General features: G+C 44.9%; 1 long non-coding RNA gene across 6 annotated transcripts in view; it reads right to left on the reverse strand.

Moving 5' to 3' along the window:
- Positions 1-17330, reverse strand: part of LOC142070661 (uncharacterized) — a 183044-nt gene that overhangs the window by 32592 nt on the left and 133122 nt on the right. For 4 of the 6 annotated variants that reach the window (XR_012666608.1, XR_012666605.1, XR_012666606.1 and 1 more), the window contains 3 exons: positions 13745-13808; positions 7673-7804; positions 5446-5881 (listed from right to left, as the gene is read on the reverse strand). This is a non-coding gene — a long non-coding RNA (uncharacterized LOC142070661). Of the gene's footprint in view, positions 1-5445; positions 5882-7672; positions 7805-13744; positions 13809-17330 lie in introns of those variants that run through there. The other 2 variants (XR_012666607.1, XR_012666610.1) reach the window with 2 other exon arrangements.

Consider the following 17330-nt stretch of genomic DNA (forward strand, 5'->3'; position numbering starts at 1 on the left):
AAAAGGATCGTGAGTCTGCAACATATAAGGGGCAGGGGTGTAGCTCTGGAACAAAGCATGTTGCTGTGCAGGGGTCTGTTCTTTAAAACAACTTCCTATAAAATAGCCATGTAGGATTCACCCTGTAAAAAAACAGGCTACTGCTGAAAAAGCCCAGCCTTTCCCCACCAACACGTGTAGCTGGAGCTGTGAAACTGTTAATGCATGTACAGATCACATCCCATGCAGTGTAGCCAATCACGTGACTTGGGCTTGGGGGTGAGAGGGGTGTCTACAGGCCATTGTGCCCCCTGTATGCTGAACCTGCCCACCCCCGTGTATAAGTTAGAGCACCCCCTGGGCTGCTCTAACATACACTCTGCTTCCTGTGGCCTCTTTATGGGCTCTGGCTCTTCCTTACCCTTTCTGATCCCTTTGGACCTAAACTGGAGCAGGGAGAGAGCAGCATCTTGGTCCTCTGAGGACAGAGACTTCAAATCCTCCTGACTATTATATGTGCCATGCAGCTACCCCATTCCCAACAACAGTGCACCCCCCTATAAAGATTGGATAGAATCTGGCCTTTGAGAAATATGTTTGCTGGATGTTATGCCAAGCAAGGTGGTCTGATGGAAATAAAGAGCATTATTGTTAATGAAAGATAAGGAATTTCCCAGAAAGACAATCATTTACCTGGGAGCTGAATTTATTCTCATTATTACGTTTCTATTGAAGTCAAATTTTCACCGTTAAAACTATAACATGCCTGGTTTATTTTTTTAATTCATTTATTTATTTTCCTCTTGTTCACAAGCAGGGCATTTGATTCATTTCTCCATGCAAAGGTAAGTGCGTAGCATTTATTTAAACATAATTTGACTACTGTAGAATTTTAATCAAAATGAGTAACAAGAGATAAAAGGTTAGAAACATCAAGATAAACTTTCCAGAACCTCATAGGTCTGGAAAAGGGACTTTCCCACTGAAGTCTTACTCCTAGGAAAGTCCATGGTAGACCAGTGTCCCTAAGGCAATTTGGTGGCTCAGCAGGTTGCTCCAGCAGGTTGAAAAGGGCCAGATTTTGATACTATTGTTTGTACTGCAGTGGTGCCTAGGAAACCTAGGCATGGCCCAGGACCCCACATTTTCAGACTAGAAATAAGGTGTAAATATTTAGCAGTGAGGCTAATTAGCCACTGGAACCTCTTACCCAGGGTTGTAGTGGATTCTCCATCACGAGTAATTTTTAAAGCAAGACTGGATTTTTTTTCATTAAAGATGTGCTCTAGTTCAAATAGAAATTATTTTGCGGAAGTTCTCTGGTCTGTGCTACACAGGAGGTCAGACTAGAGGATCACAGTGGTCACTTCTGGCCTCAGAATCTACGAATTTATGGATTGAGCTGGGTGCTGTACAAACACAAAACAAACAAAAAAAGATCTCTGCCCCAAAGATCTTACAATCTCAGTATAAGACAAGAGGCAACAGGGGGATCCAGACCAATGGGGAGTACAAGGAAACAAGGAGACAGTGTTGGTCGGCATGACAGGCAGTGGTCTCAGCACCCCAACAACCAAGTCACCATCATGTTTTTGTAGGCCTCACAGACGGTAGCACTTTGTTCCACAAATGGGACCCCTTGAGGTATTATCTTCTCCCCTATACTGATCCCAAGTGGAAAATTAAGCAGACTACAGCTGTTATGTAAATGAGGACGAAGTACAAAATTCTACAGGTAAAATGGAGATGAGTCAGAACTAAAGCCCATGGCTGTATCTGAGATCTGGAACTGGCTGAACATGGGTACAGAGCTGAATTTCAAAAATAACCTTGAAGCTAAACTATGGCTTTTATGGCCATGTGATGAATAGCAATGCTGGATTCTAAAGGAAGTTGTAGCCAGCCTTCCTTGCCCAAGGAGGGATGTTACAGCTCTGGGAGAGGAAAGACAAAGGGAGGTACATGTCCCTCTCCCAGACCATGTCTTTCTCACCTCATACATGCCTATAACATACCACAGGGCCACCCTTTCCTGCCTCGTACAGCTCTGTGATCCCATTGGAGCATAAAGTATGATGTGACATGTCTGTCTGTATCATCACTTGTGGTTACTACATCACTGCCTTCTTTTCTCCTCTTGCTCTGCAACCTCACTTTACCACTGACTGTCAGGTGTCTGATATGGCATTCCGCTGGTAGAAGGGTCTTATCAGTAGCATCCGTTCAGATATGGTAGAGGAATGCAAGAGTAAACCACCTGCGGTGAAGAGTTAAATACCTTTTTAAAAAACTAGTTAGAAGAAAAGGGCGTGGGGGGTAGGAAACCACATTTAGATGCAATACAGCAGTATCACCACATGGTGGAGTCATCAGCAGATTGCACATGCTCACAAGCAATCCATTACTAGTCTACTCTGTCTCAAATGAAAATCCCATAGATCACACACACGCGTAATTACATGGAGGCATATAAAAAGGAATCCATGAGTAGTCTGTTTTTGGTTTGGGGTTTTTGCTCAGCTACAGAGAGTCTGTAGGTAGAAAAACGCAGTGCAGCACAAGCTCATGCCTCATACAATGATGTTTGCAGCTCTGAGGTAGGAGTACAGGTTAGGTAGGCCTACAACTGGATCTAAATCCAAACCCCATATCAGAATATCTCTGAGCTTTGGGGGTACCCAAATGTTGTTTCTGGCCCCTATCTCTATAAAGGACTAAGCCATGCCCTTAATACAAACATCATTCCGGGATGGCGCTGAATTTTGCAGCTCTGGCTGGGAATCTCTCTGTTTGCATAATTACTGATTCTCCCATAAAGGTCAAACATCAGGGCTGATTGAATTCTTTTTAAAATTTGAAATGTGGATGAAGATTTTCAATGGACTTTTGACAAATGAAATGAGGGTGGGAGGAGTTTGGATTCAATTTTCTCAGTTCTCCCCCTGTACCGCATGACTACCACCCGCTTTCCAACGAGAAATAGAACTGGTCAAAACTTTATCAAAAAATGTTCCCAGAGATTCAAATGTTGATTTAAAGAAATGAATTTTGATTGAAAAAAAAAAACACAGAAGAAAGCTGGGTGAAAATGTTCACAATTTTATAAGCATTTGGAACCAGTATGGTCCTAGAGGAAAAGGGGCCAGGTGGGCAGATGCTGTATCATTACCAACAGAAAGGTCCCTCATCTGGAGACACGGAGCCAGATTTTCACCTAACTCCCATTGATCTGAATTTTGATCTGATTGCTTGCATTGATCTGATCCCAGATCTGAACTTTGCATCTGGTTCCTAATCACCATGAAAGGTTGAACCAAAACTCTAGCTCTAAACACCCGGAAATCTGGAATAATTTGGATCCAGATTCAAATGTGAGCAGTTCCAAACTTATCTCAAATCCCTCTCTATTTTTTTCTGAACCTCAGAATGCATGAGCACACCAGCCGTTATTCAGGTAGGCCCCAATCCAGCAAACCTCCTAAGCACATAGTTAAAACCCAGGAGTCAACCTATTGATTTCAGTGGGACCTTTCACATGCTTAAAGTTAAGCACTTATAGAATCATAGAATCATAGAATATCAGGGTTGGAAGGGACCCCTGAAGGTCATCTAGTCCAACCCCCTGCTCGAAGCAGGACCAATTCCCAGTTAAATCATCCCAGCCAGGGCTTTGTCAAGCCTGACCTTAAAAACCTCTAAGGAAGGAGATTCTACCACCTCCCTAGGTAACGCATTCCAGTGTTTCACCACCCTCTTAGTGAAAAAGTTTTTCCTAATATCCAATCTAAACCTCCCCCACTGCAACTTGAGACCATTACTCCTCGTTCTGTCATCTGCTACCATTGAGAACAGTCTAGAGCCATCCTCTTTGGAACCCCCTTTCAGGTAGTTGAAAGCAGCTATCAAATCCCTCCTCATTCTTCTCTTCTGCAGGCTAAACAATCCCAGCTCCCTCAGCCTCTCCTCATAAGTCATGTGTTCCAGACCCCTAATCATTTTTGTTGCCCTTCGCTGGACTCTCTCCAATTTATCCACATCCTTCTTGTAGTGTGGGGCCCAAAACTGGACACAGTACCCCAGATGAGGCCTCACCAATGTCGAATAGAGGGGAACGATCACATCCCTCGATCTGCTCGCTATGCCCCTACTTATACATCCCAAAATGCCATTGGCCTTCTTGGCAACAAGGGCACACTGCTGACTCATATCCAGCTTCTCGTCCACTGTCACCCCTAGGTCCTTTTCCGCAGAACTGCTGCCTAGCCATTCGGTCCCTAGTCTGTAGCGGTGCATTGGATTCTTCCATCCTAAGTGCAGGACCCTGCACTTATCCTTATTGAACCTCATCAGATTTCTTTTGGCCCAATCCTCCAATTTGTCTAGGTCCTTCTGTATCCTATCCCTCCCCTCCAGCGTATCTACCACTCCTCCCAGTTTAGTATCATCCGCAAATTTGCTGAGAGTGCAATCCACACCATCCTCCAGATCATTTATGAAGATATTGAACAAAACCGGCCCCAGGACCGACCCTTGGGGCACTCCACTTGACACCGGCTGCCAACTAGACATGGAGCCATTGATAACTACCCGTTGAGCCCGACAATCTAGCCAGCTTTCTACCCACCTTATAGTGCATTCATCCAGCCCATACTTCCTTAACTTGCTGACAAGAATACTGTGGGAGACCGTGTCAAAAGCTTTGCTAAAGTCAAGAAACAATACATCCACTGCTTTCCCTTCACCCACAGAACCAGTAATCTCATCATAAAAGGCGATTAGATTAGTCAGGCATGACCTTCCCTTGGTGAATCCATGCTGGCTGTTCCTGATCACTTTCCTCTCATGCAAGTGCTTCAGGATTGATTCTTTGAGGACCTGCTCCATGATTTTTCCAGGGACTGAGGTGAGGCTGACTGGCCTGTAGTTCCCAGGATCCTCCTTCTTCCCTTTTTTAAAGATTGGCACTACATTAGCCTTTTTCCAGTCATCCGGGACTTCCCCAGTTCGCCACGAGTTTTCAAAGATAATGGCTAATGGCTCTGCAATCACAGCCGCCAATTCCTTCAGCACTCTCGGATGCAACTCGTCCAGCCCCATGGACTTGTGCACGTCCAGCTTTTCTAAATAGTCCCTAACCACCTCTATCTCCACAGAGGGCTGGCCATCTCTTCCCCATTTTGTGATGCCCAGCGCAGCAGTCTGGGAGCTGACCTTGTTAGTGAAAACAGAGGCAAAAAAAGCATTGAGTACATTAGCTTTTTCCACATCCTCTGTCACTAGGTTGCCTCCCTCATTCAGTAAGGGGCCCACACTTTCCTTGGCTTTCTTCTTGTTGCCAACATACCTGAAAAAACCCTTCTTGTTACTCTTGACATCTCTCGCTAGCTGCAGCTCCAGGTGCGATTTGGCCCTCCTGATTTCATTCCTACATGCCCGAGCAATATTTTTATACTCTTCCCTGGTCATATGTCCAACCTTCCACTTCTTGTAAGCTTCTTTTTTATGTTTAAGATCCGCTAAGATTTCACCATTAAGCCAAGCTGGTCGCCTGCCATATTTACTATTCTTTCGACTCATCGGGATGGTTTGTCCCTGTAACCTCAACAGGGATTCCTTGAAATACAGCCAGCTCTCCTGGACTCCTTTCCCCTTCAAGTTAGTCCCCCAGGGGATCCTGGCCATCCGTTCCCTGAGGGAGTCGAAGTCTGCTTTCCTGAAGTCCAGGGTCCGTATCCTGCTGCTTATCTGAATGCTTTGCTGGATTGAGGCCTCAGTGGGGATTATTTGTTTTCCAGGGATACCTTATTTCCTTCTCTCTTCCCTTAGCAAATCCTTCAGGTATTTTTTGTTTCGCTTTCTGTGCTTTCAGTTTATCCATCCAGAGTAGTGATTTTTGGCACACCTAGTACATTAGATAATTATATGTCAGTTGCAAAACTCTCGGCTCCTTGTCACTAGTCTACAAAGCCCTCTATAATGTTGTAATACAGTGTCACTGATATCTCAATGAGATAACACATAAGTGTCTACTGGCTATATAATTTGAACCTAAGTTAACAAAGAGAACTGATCTTTTAATAAACATACCGTCTATTTTTTGTCAGCTCTTCCTGATAGTGGTTTCGATAAGCAGATTTAGATGTTATCCTCCGATTGCTTCAACGGTATGTTTTCAAGACAGCTAACCACCTCATAATTCCTGAGACATGGCATTCCCAAGCACTCACTGATCGATCACTCGCCCCATGAATTGGTTATGGTCACTGACATTACTAAACCACCCAGTCACTTCTTCTTCACTTGAAAAATCTCAGATCATTATTATGGTCCTTGGATTCCAATTAAGGCAGGAAAAGCAACTTAAGCAATCAGGTACAATAGTGATGGCTCAGACAGTTGCTCACAGAGGGTTAGCGTGTGCCCGTACCTCTAGCCATGAGCAAGGGGTAACACATCACACCACCATTCCAGGAGCAGACCTGGAAAGGAACTTCAGCTGTCAATCATTCTTTCCCTGATTCCTCTCTTCCTCCGGGGGCCAGTAATCTGCAACAGACGCACCCCAGAAGCAAACTACTTCCCCTCCATGCACTGGCTAATGTATGCAGGGATCAAAATCAAGGCTCTATTTCCTGCTCATCTCCCCTGGACCTGTGAGGGGAAGAAACAGCTGTGGGAGGAAGAAGGAACAGCTCCGAAGAACCTTCTCTCCCCACCTTGCTAGTGATGCAGGCAGCCTGTGCAAAGAGGGCCTGGTTCACTGCCTTACTGCCCTGCACAGACAGGTAGGGCCAGTGACAAACCCACCCCACATATTCTGGGGCTCAGGTTCCTTTAGTAGAATACTCATATGTGTGGATGTTTAGCCAAAGAGTTCAATGAATGATCCAAATGTATTGGATCTTTGAAAACTGGCTGGAAATCCTTCAAGAAAGCCTTTCGTTTCTGGTACAACTTGCTTTTGGCAGGGCTAGACATACTGCAACCAGCCTTTCCTACCACAGCTTAGCAGTAGGGTGCATGAAAATGAGGCAACACGGTGGAAAAAAACAGGCTTAGAACCCAGATATCCCAAGCCAGTTTGCTATCCCCTGGGAAGCACTGCCTGCATTTGAAGAAATGCAACTGGGAATATTTTCCCCTTTCTTCCCACCCCCCACCCCACCCCGCCCCTCTACATTTTCTGACAGCTGGCTCTGAAGCTAGCTAATGTGGCAAACAAGTTCCAGCCTGCACTGCTGTTCTCCCACATCTGCATAGGCTGGAAGCCTTGTTAGCCAATCCCCTGGTCCTTCAGGCTTCCTCATTTTATGGGATAAATTAACTCGGTGGTGCCAGAGTCAGAGCTGCCTGCACAATTAAATCTGATGGAGTGAGTGATATACACCCATGGGATAGAAAAGCTGAGTTTAGCTTCAGGTGTCTCGAGTCGGGCAACACAAAAAACCTGGGGGTGCCCAAAACGAATGTCTCGGTGGCACAGTTGGTACCTTGGTTCTAACCCTGCTGCAGTTTCCCCTCCCTTCCCAATAAAAAGCCCTTGGGGCAAACTACAACTTTCCATAACCTCTCCAGGTTCCACGGTGTTGTTATATCGAGTCCTGGGCTATTATCAGGTCTGGCTGCCTCAGCCCACTTAGGTTAGCCCTGGTCTGAATGTGTGTGCATAGTACAGCATGTGCTTCATAGCTACCGTAGGTGGAGAGGGAGGAAGCTGTGTTCCAAGCTCTGGGAATTTCTGGAGGGAGTTGTCTTGCCAGTGGAATGCTGTAACTATGCCAATAAGTGAGAACAAGAGTTGTTCAAAGTCCAGGGAGCGTTCAATCTGAAAAAAAAAATACAAATATAAATACAATCACAACATGAAAGAAGGAATTCAGGTCAGACAAGTGAAATTAGTCCAACGGTCAGCCTCAAGCCAGACTTAATGGATGTTTGGGCACATCACAGAAGGACGAGGCAGTGTGGCGCAATACTCCACGGTCTTTCCCCATGAGAAAGAGCACTGTAGCTGGGATGGTGCAAAACAGAGCTGGGGGGGTGTCGATGGATCAGTTTCCATTGCATCTGCCCAGTTCAGGAGTAATCACTACTCTGGGGCGCTTGCTTTTCACGAACACCAAAATAGTAAGAGACTATTGAGTCCCTAAAAAAACCGCCCTTGGCTATGTCCCTTTTTGTAATGCGATTCCTGATTCTGAGCGTCACTCAAAGTAATATCAGTGTGCAACACGGGTATGATGGCTGAACCAAAGAAATCGCAAGCCTTCTGTTGGTGTGCAGATTAACAGGGACTAAGTCAGCTCACGAGCACCATTAGGAATGGGATATTCTATACTGATTCTTGAACAAAGAAGGCCAGATCCTGAGCTTTTGTAAAAAATCAATGGAGCCATGCCAATTACACCAATTACACCATCTGGTCCAGCTTTTCTGAAGTTGTTATTATTAATTATTGTTATTAATTATTAATTATTATTAATAATTATTTGTATTGCCATAGCATCTAGGAACTCCAGTCATGGACCAGGACCCCATTGTGCTAGGTGGTCTACAAACAGAAGTTAACTCATTGAGCCAGCTGCCTTACCACAGTTCCCCATAGAACTCCTGGTCCGACACTCCTCCACATCTTAGATCAAAAGTCAGTGTTTTTAAACCACAAAGCTAAAATAAGCTTGCATCTGTCTCCTCCACTGGACGGGAGTGGCATGCTGGCATCTCAATAGTCCATCTTGACACACGCTTTTCAAGGTGGACCACTTACATGAAAGATTGTTACTCTAATGTGGTAAAGGAAAGGCACTAGGAAAGGAATCTTCAGGTATACTTTAGAGCAGCTTATTTGGAGAAGTGAAAAATCAAATTATTTGACCAAAACACACGGTTAAAATCAGTGCTGGTCAAATACTAGGAAAATAATCATGCATGCTAGATGCTAGTCATGTAACTTAATGAACTCCAGGAAGGAACTTCAATGTCATTGTGATGGGTGAAGTATAAGAACCTGCATAGAATACAGTAGAATCCAGCTTCAGTCCTATTCATCTGTAGGCAGAACCTTTGGTATTTGCAAATGTGTGAACCTTCACAACTGCTCCAGCTTATTGAACAGTGAACACATGTGGTTGATCCACTAGTGCTGCTCCATAAGCATGTTGCTTCTTTCTTATCTCCTGCTGACTCTCTCTCTCTCTCTCTCCCTTTCCCCTGAGTCCTTCCTTTTCCCTATGACAAACTGGATGAGGTGTATTCAGACCTTCCTCCTCTTTATCCATTCAGGTACCATAAACAAAACCATGTGACCTGGGTGACCAATCTCTAAATTTGACTACCAAATACTAATATTAGATATTTTGTGAATAATCCATAGGTTGCCATTGGTCACCGTAGCAAGGCAAAGTGGCTTCCCTCTGGACTGCAGAGCGAGGGGTCACTACACTTCCCTTGATGGGTGGAGCCAAACCCACCCCGCCCCGCTCACCAGAAGTACTAGGGCAGGACAGGAAATATAAAGGGAGCTCAGGTTTCAGAGTAGCAGCCGTGTTAGTCTGTATTTGCAAAAAGAAAAGGAGGACTTGTGGCACCTTAGAGACGAACAAATTTATTTGAGCATAAGCTTTCGTGAGCTACAGCTCACTTCATGGGATGCACTCAGTGGAAAAAAAAAAGGGAGCTCAGTTGATCAGGAGTCAGGGAAGGAAATGAGCCGGGAGCTAAATCTGTGCTCTGCAACACCCTGCCCCTGGAGGAGACGTACCCAGAAGGGGAGTTGCCAGGACTACCATATGATGTGTACCCAGATGAGCCAGAGGACCTGTGAATCCCAGAGGTACCAAACCCTGGGGAGGTAGGAAGTAGCCCTGGGGCAGCCGACGACTGTCGGCTACGTAGCTGACTGCTTCTAGGTCAGTGTGTTGCAGCTGAATCCCCGCTGATCCAGTAGTGGACCACTCCGCTGCTGTTAGGACCCTGGGCTGGGAGGCGGTGGAGTTGGGCGGGCCCGCATCCCCCTTCCCCAGCCACCCTATCCCTTGGATGGCCGATTCCACACTGTAGGCCAGGAGGCCTGCATCAATCTACCGTCTGCCAAGCTAGGACACTAGACTCGGCTGGGGCTCTCACCCCTAGTGGATCCCTATCAAGGTTCCTTCCCCACTCTGAACTCTAGGGTACAGATGTGGGGACCTGCATGAAAAACCCCCTAAGCTTATTTTTACCAGCTTAGGTTAAAACTTCCCCAAGGTACAAACTATTTTACCTTTTGCCACTGGACCTTATTGCTGCCACCACCAAGCATCTAACAAATATATAACAGGGAAAGAGCCCGCTTGGAAACGTCTTTCCCCCGAAAATCATCCCAAACCCAACACCCCCTTTCCTGGGGAAGGCTTGATAAAAATCCTCACAAATTTGCATAAGTGAATACAGACCCAAACCTTTGGATCTTAAGAACAATGAAAAAGCAATCAGGTTCTTAAAAGAAGAATTTTGATTGAAGAAAAAGTAAAAGAATCACCTCTGTAAAATCAGGATGGTAAATACTTTACAGGGTAATCAGATTCAAAACATAGAGAATCCCTCTAGGCAAAACCTTAAGTTACAAAAAGACACAAAAACAGGAATATCCATTCCATTCAGCACAGCTTATTTTATCAGCCATTTAAACAAAACAGAATCTAACGCATATCTAACTAGATTGCTTATTAGCCCTTTACAGGAGTTCTGACCTGCATTCCTGCTCTGGTCCCGGCAAAAGCAACACACTTACTGAGAGAACCTTTGTTTCTCTCCTCTCCAGCTTTGAAAGTATCTTGTCTCCTCATTGGTTATTTTGGTCAGGTGCCAGTGAGGTTATCCTAGCTTCTTAACCCTTTACAGGTGAAAGGGTTTTTCCTCTGGCCAGGAGGGATTTAAAGGTGTTTACCCTTCCCTTTATATTTATGACAATCCCCTAGACTATGTGGGTGCTCATCCCTTCTGGAGCCCCTAGACTGTGTGGGTGCTCATCCCTACCCAAATTCAGAACTGAGCGTTTGCTGGCTGCCTTAGCCAGGAGGCTTAGGCTACAGCCTGCTCCCTGCTTGTCCCTACCCAAAGGGCTAGAGCTCCAGACTATTGTTGTTTGTTTGCCTCTGTCAGACAGACCCAGAACTATAGACTACTTACAGCTTGGCCCCGCGACCCGAGCCCGAAGGTTCCACTCAATACAAGGCAGAGTGGCCTCCCTCCCCACTGGAGAGTGAGGGACCACTACAGTCACCTTGTGATATTTACTGAGGCCCAGATCCTCAAAAGTATTTCAATGGGAGTTAGGCACCTAAATACCGATGAGGATCTGGGCTCGAGTGTCATCAATACCAAACAGATGAATAAGGCACACACACCCCCAAACATACCTCAAATTTGTCAAATTTTGTATTCAATAAAAACTGTAACACTGTGGGGGGGAGGACACTAAATAGATTGAGTCTTTTAAATATTTTTCATTTAATTTACAACTTCAAACACTATATCACACTACTAATGGTATGTTTATTTCTTGGTGTCACTATAGGGCAGAGTTAAGGTTGTTTAGGTGCCTTAACTGTACATTTCCATACCTTAATACATTGGATTTTTTAAAAGTTTAATCATAGCTCTGAATTTCCTGATTTTACAGTTCTTGATTTGGGCATAATTATAACATCCCTGCAGTGTTTTTATCCTTAACTTATCCCAACCTTAACTTCAGTTCAACATAGTTTTATTTGGTCAAGGCATGTTGCTATGCCAAGTATAATTTTTGCCATTGTTTCCAGGGTTAAATAGTCCAGTGGGACATAGGTGCAGTGTGATGAACAATTAGAATGAAAAGAAAATCGAAAGAGTACAGTCACTGTCCCAAAGCTGGTGAATATTAGCGACACTTGTTCAGTGTTTCATGATCCTCAAAAGGATTTAAGACTTAACTCCAATCTATGGAATTAGGAACCTTAATACCTTGAGGGTCAGGACCTAATTTACTAGAAAAACTGCCTGATTGCAAGAAACATGAACAGGTCATTGCTGAGTCAGAAGCTGGCAGGAGTGTCACCAGCAAATGTTTTTTTTAAATGCACTTTTGGCATTTGGATGGGCATTTCTCAGCCATTTGTTAGGGTTTCTGGAGAAGGGTATGCTTCCCATAATGATGAAGAAGTAGAAAGGAGTTTGGTAGGTGGCTGGCTAAGTTCCTGTTGAACTAATCTTTTAATGCTGTTGAGATTTAATCACATTGTTCATTTAATTACATTGTCGAGGGTGCCTAGAGCCTTGGTCTTTTAATTTTTATTGAAATTGAAATACATAAATAAACCCTAAAAAGTGCTCAATTTGAAGCTATGGTTCACATCACTCTGAAGGCCTGAGAAGCAGGAAGTGACACTGACTAGAAATTGATTAATTAATTTTCAGTCTCCAAAACGAAAAGCAAGATATAAAGCAGGCAGCACATACAATGAAAACTGAACTGGATTTTGAGAAATTCTTTCAGTTTGGGTAATCTAAGTTATTATTTGGAACAAAGATACGAACCGTTGGAGGGTTGTTTTTTCTTTTTCTTTTCTTTCTTTTTTTTTTAACTCCCTACTTATTAACCTGTTAGTATCCCTTTAAGTGTTTATATACTGTACTCATTCTTTTTGCCTAATGTTCATAATTAAGCCCTCATATATGCTTTCCATACTGAAGTTTATAACCTCGGCCTACACAAGTCCAGCACAGAAAGATCTACTGCCTCCAGGCAGAACGAGGAAGCTCTTTAAAGATGAATCATTTTCATAAATGAGTGCAGAGGGAGGTCAGGCCAGGGGACACAGAAGGTTACATGTGTGTCTGAGATAAGGCCTCATTCATCCTCCTCTTACTGTCAGGTCTTGATGGGTGAACATTGCCTTGAGCTCCCATAAAACATGTTGTTTGCAGAAAACTTGCAGGTGGTTCATAAAAAAGTCCAAACTGTTACCACAAAATTTATCTCCCAAGTGCTGGATCTGTTTGTAATAGAAGTGAAGGATCTCAGATAGAAATTAAGTATTGTAGACCGACTTATATGGGCACGGAGGACTGAAAAATCCAACCTGCAATCCAAACACTGCACTAAAAATGTCAACGTATTTGTAGTGCTGACATCTTGACAAGATACGGTACGAGACTGTTAAAGATAAAACAACAACAACACAAGAATGTGAGCTGTTTACAGGGAACGTCTCCCTGGGGTAAGGATGTGGCTAGTTGATGAGAGACTTTTATTGAGGAAATCCAATTTGTACTTGCTGTAACGCTGTTTCAAAAAAGTTTCAAGTGTCTTTCACTACCCTGGTACCCATTTGCACTGCTGCTTTGAAAAGGGTGTCACTGGTTTTCGCTGTTTTTCAAACAGAGTAAGACATTCAGACATCAACAGGCCTGTGTGTTGGAGGGAGGAGAGAGGAAGGTTAAACTGAATGCATCAGATTGACAGCAAATAGCATCAGATGGACAGTTTGATTCTGATTGGATGCTTATCCACTAAGGCCCAGATCCTTATAGGTATTTAGGTAGCTAATGCCCATGGGGAGTTAGGCAACTAATATCTTTGAGGATCTGGGCCTAAAGGCCTAATCCAAAGCCTGTTGAAGTTAATGGAAATTTCTTCAACAGGCTTTGGGTCAGGCCCTAAGAAGACTCAACTGAGATCACCTACTGCTTTCATATAAGGTCCCCAAGAGCCATCAGATGGTAACAGCTTTTGGTCACTACCAACCTGCACAGGTAGAAATGGAAGGCTCTGTACCTCATTACGGTTCCCTGCATGGTCCTGTCTCCTCCTGAAGGAAATGCAAAGTTAGTGCACAAGGCTTATCTTCAACTTGTTTTCTTATGCTTTGGTATTCATAGATTTTAAGGCCAGAGGCACTGTCATCCTCTAGTCTGACCCTCTGTATAACCCAGGCCATAGAATTTCACCCAGCGATTCCTGCACTGAACCTGTAATTTCACTGGAACATATATTGCAGGGGTCATGCTGACCAATATTACCACACTGGTTTCTTGTACTCCCCAGTCTGTCTGTCTGTATACATCTGTTGTCTCTTATATTGTACTTAGACTGTAAACTCTTTGGAGCAGGGACTGTCTTTGTTGGTGGTGTTCTATGTTTGTACAGTACCTAGCAAATGGGGTCCTGGCCTATGACTGGGATTCTTAGGTGCTACCATCATACAAATAATAATCAATAATAATAGTAATAGATCAATGATGTTATGCAAACATGTTGGGCCTGATTGTGCCACCAGTGACACTTGTGTCCCTTGGAATCAAAGCATCCATGGGATTGCACCAACATCACTGAGGACAGAATTTGGCCTCTAGCTATTCCTGAAGACATAGACAATGCAGGGTGAGTTAAGAATGGGATGGAAATATTAATCATGAATTATTTGCTTTGGGGGCCACAACTATACTTTAGGGGGGATATTTTGTTTTGTTTTTACAGTAATTTTAAAAAGAGGCTCTCCAGGCAAGTGTGCGTTATTGCCACAATTGCTGTAGTATTCCTGAGCAAGCAGGGACTCTAAAGTTTCAGTGAATTACACTATTACACTATTGGATCAGGAACATAATGGATGCGACTGGATTTAGTTGTTCCCTCAGACAGTTCCCATTCCCTGTCTGTTTCCATGTCTCTTTCTAGCCTACTTCCGCTGACCTCTCTCGACCTTCCTTTTAGATATATTTGGTGCCCAGAAGATGGCGCTATGCCATAATAACCACTGGGGCTATTGCAGCAGCACCATTCCCAACGGAAGACTCATAGCAGCTTCCAGCTGTTGTGAATGGTTCTCAGGGGTCCTCCTTCTGATCCTGAGGCATGATCCAGCAAAGGGCAGGACACCTCTCAGGACAGAGCCTATTGGTTTTAATGCACTCTGAGGGCACATAATATCTTGCAGCATGCATTTGGCACCTCTCAGATCAGACCGGGAACTGGACACCCTGCTAAACACCCAGTGCCTCACTGCAGCCATTTCCAGGAGAGGTATGTGTGCTCTCACCGACCTTGGCTTGTTTTTGCAGCCCCTTATCCCATCATGTAGCTCACAAGACTGGAATTGGAGCAGCGTTCCACAGCTCGATGAATGGGAAATGAGGAGCCCCAGTCTAATGCCATCAACTGGTGCAAAATCACAAAGCAACTGGGAACCACCAGTCTGTCGTGTCATTTGTGTCTAGGGAGATTTAATCCCCCAATGGCTGCAGTGTCCCCTTTGGGGATCCAGGGCAGCTTTCATTCTCAATAAATGTCAGTGGCGATTTAAGTGGCGGAACGCAGGATAGCAGGTAACTACTGTTTAATGACATGGTACTTAATGAGTCTGACTGGCAAATAAATGCAGGGTGATTACAGAGTGATGACATCTCTCTGCAGATTTCTGAGTAATTGCATTTAGTAGCCCCAAAAGGAATTTCCATATCACCTGCAATGAAGCTTAGATGACAGAGATAATTAGGTCTCTACTCTCAGCAACTTTATAGGTACTTATTTTTTAATTTGCCTTCCCACTACATAGTAATTATCAGAAGCACGATCAGCCCTCCCACGTTAAAACCTGCTGGCAATAGCTAAGGGGAGGAGAACTCCACAAGGTCCCCCTTGCTGAGTCCCTCAACTGCTGCCAGGGCTTTCTCTTTTAGTGCAAAACTACACCAGGGTGGTGAAAGGTGTAACATCCCGTGACTTCAAATGGTTTGGTCCCTCTGCACTTAGTCGCACAGCCTCACTTTCGTTCAATTTCTGTCTGCTGCCAGAACAATCAAGCCACCACGGCAGACACCTGGGCTTAAATCAGCTCCTCCTGCCTCTGTCTCCTCCGCTGGATCCAAATAGAACATGCATTCCTCTGGCTGCTGCTTTGCTCACTGCACCATGGGCCTACTGCCCACCTGCGTTCCACCCCGTGATGATCCTGCCTTGGGTGGAGCCCTCAACAACCCCAGAAGGGGTTGGAATGGGGCCACAAAGCCAATCTCTCACCCTCCTGCTTCCATGCAGGAAAAGTGAGATTACCCTAATGGGGCGAGATGACTTTTCTCTGTGTAATTAAGTGCTTGGCACTGATTATGTATGTAAAGAGGGACATTTGAATGACGCGGGTTTGTACAGGACCTTGAGTTTTGTAATTTGCACACTTGCAAATACCTAGCACTTATATAGCACTTTTCATCCATAGATCACAAGGCGTTTTGCAAAGGAGGTAGGTAGCGTTATTCAGTGGGGGAAACTGGGGCACGGGGAGATGAAATGCCCAAGGTCACTCCCCAGGCTAGTGGCAGAACCAGGAATAGATCCCCGGTCAGAGCCCCAGTCTAGTGCTCTATCCACTAGGCAGCACTGCCTCCAATAAAAGAAGAGGTAGGACAAACTCAGATGCTTGAAACATGCAAGCACACGCACCGCACACATTCTGAATTAGGGGACTCTGTGGGGGGAGCTGTACCCTTCTGAGCCCCTGTGGGAAGGGCCTGGGGCAGCTCCACAGCCCTTCCATGGCTGCTGTGCTAGCCCCTGGGATAAAATAGTAGCTCAGGTAATGACACAGGAGATTGTGGCCCCTGAATCTCCTCCATCCCCATCCCCTCTCTCAGGTTTATGCAGAGCCCAACTACTGCATAGGTAAGGACTGCAGATTCCTCCCACAAACACGCTGTGTGCCCATCAGTTTCTGCTGCACTGAGATCGGTCCGCATCCCCTATCAACCATCACAGACCATAAAGAAGAGGAGGCAGAGGGATAGCTCAGTGGTTTGAGCATTGGCCTGCTAAATCCAAGATTGTGAGTTCAATCCTTGAAGGGGCCATTAAGGGATCTGGGGCAAAAATTGGGGATTGGTCCTGCTTTGAGCAGGGGGTTGGACTAGATGACCTCCTGAGGTCCCTTCCAACCCTGATATTCTGTGATTCTATGATGCAGAGGCATCTGCTTTCTCTGTCCATGCAGCTACTCAGGTTAAAGAAAAGCGAGACGCTGTTTGGGTTACTTGCGTTACATTTCCCCTGAACTACGCAGAGTAGTCTCTGTCTGTGCCCGAGCAGAGGGAGGGGGTTATTTCAGCAGAGAAATATGAAGACCCAGCAATGTGGGTAAGTGTCAGGAAATACCGACGGTTCCTCTGTTGGTGGAATCAAATCGAACGGGTCTGAGCCAGAGTGAGAAACTGTCTAACATTACTTTTGAGGAAGTCCCTTCCTCTCCCAACAGGCTGAGTTAAACAAAATGCTCATGTGGGTATTAAAACATAACGAAAATATCGGTCTGACTGGAAGGGGTCCTGAACTTTGTGAAATACTT

The sequence above is a fragment of the Caretta caretta genome, chromosome 1 (assembly GCF_965140235.1).
Source record: "Caretta caretta isolate rCarCar2 chromosome 1, rCarCar1.hap1, whole genome shotgun sequence".
Lineage (NCBI taxonomy): Eukaryota > Metazoa > Chordata > Testudines > Cheloniidae > Caretta > Caretta caretta.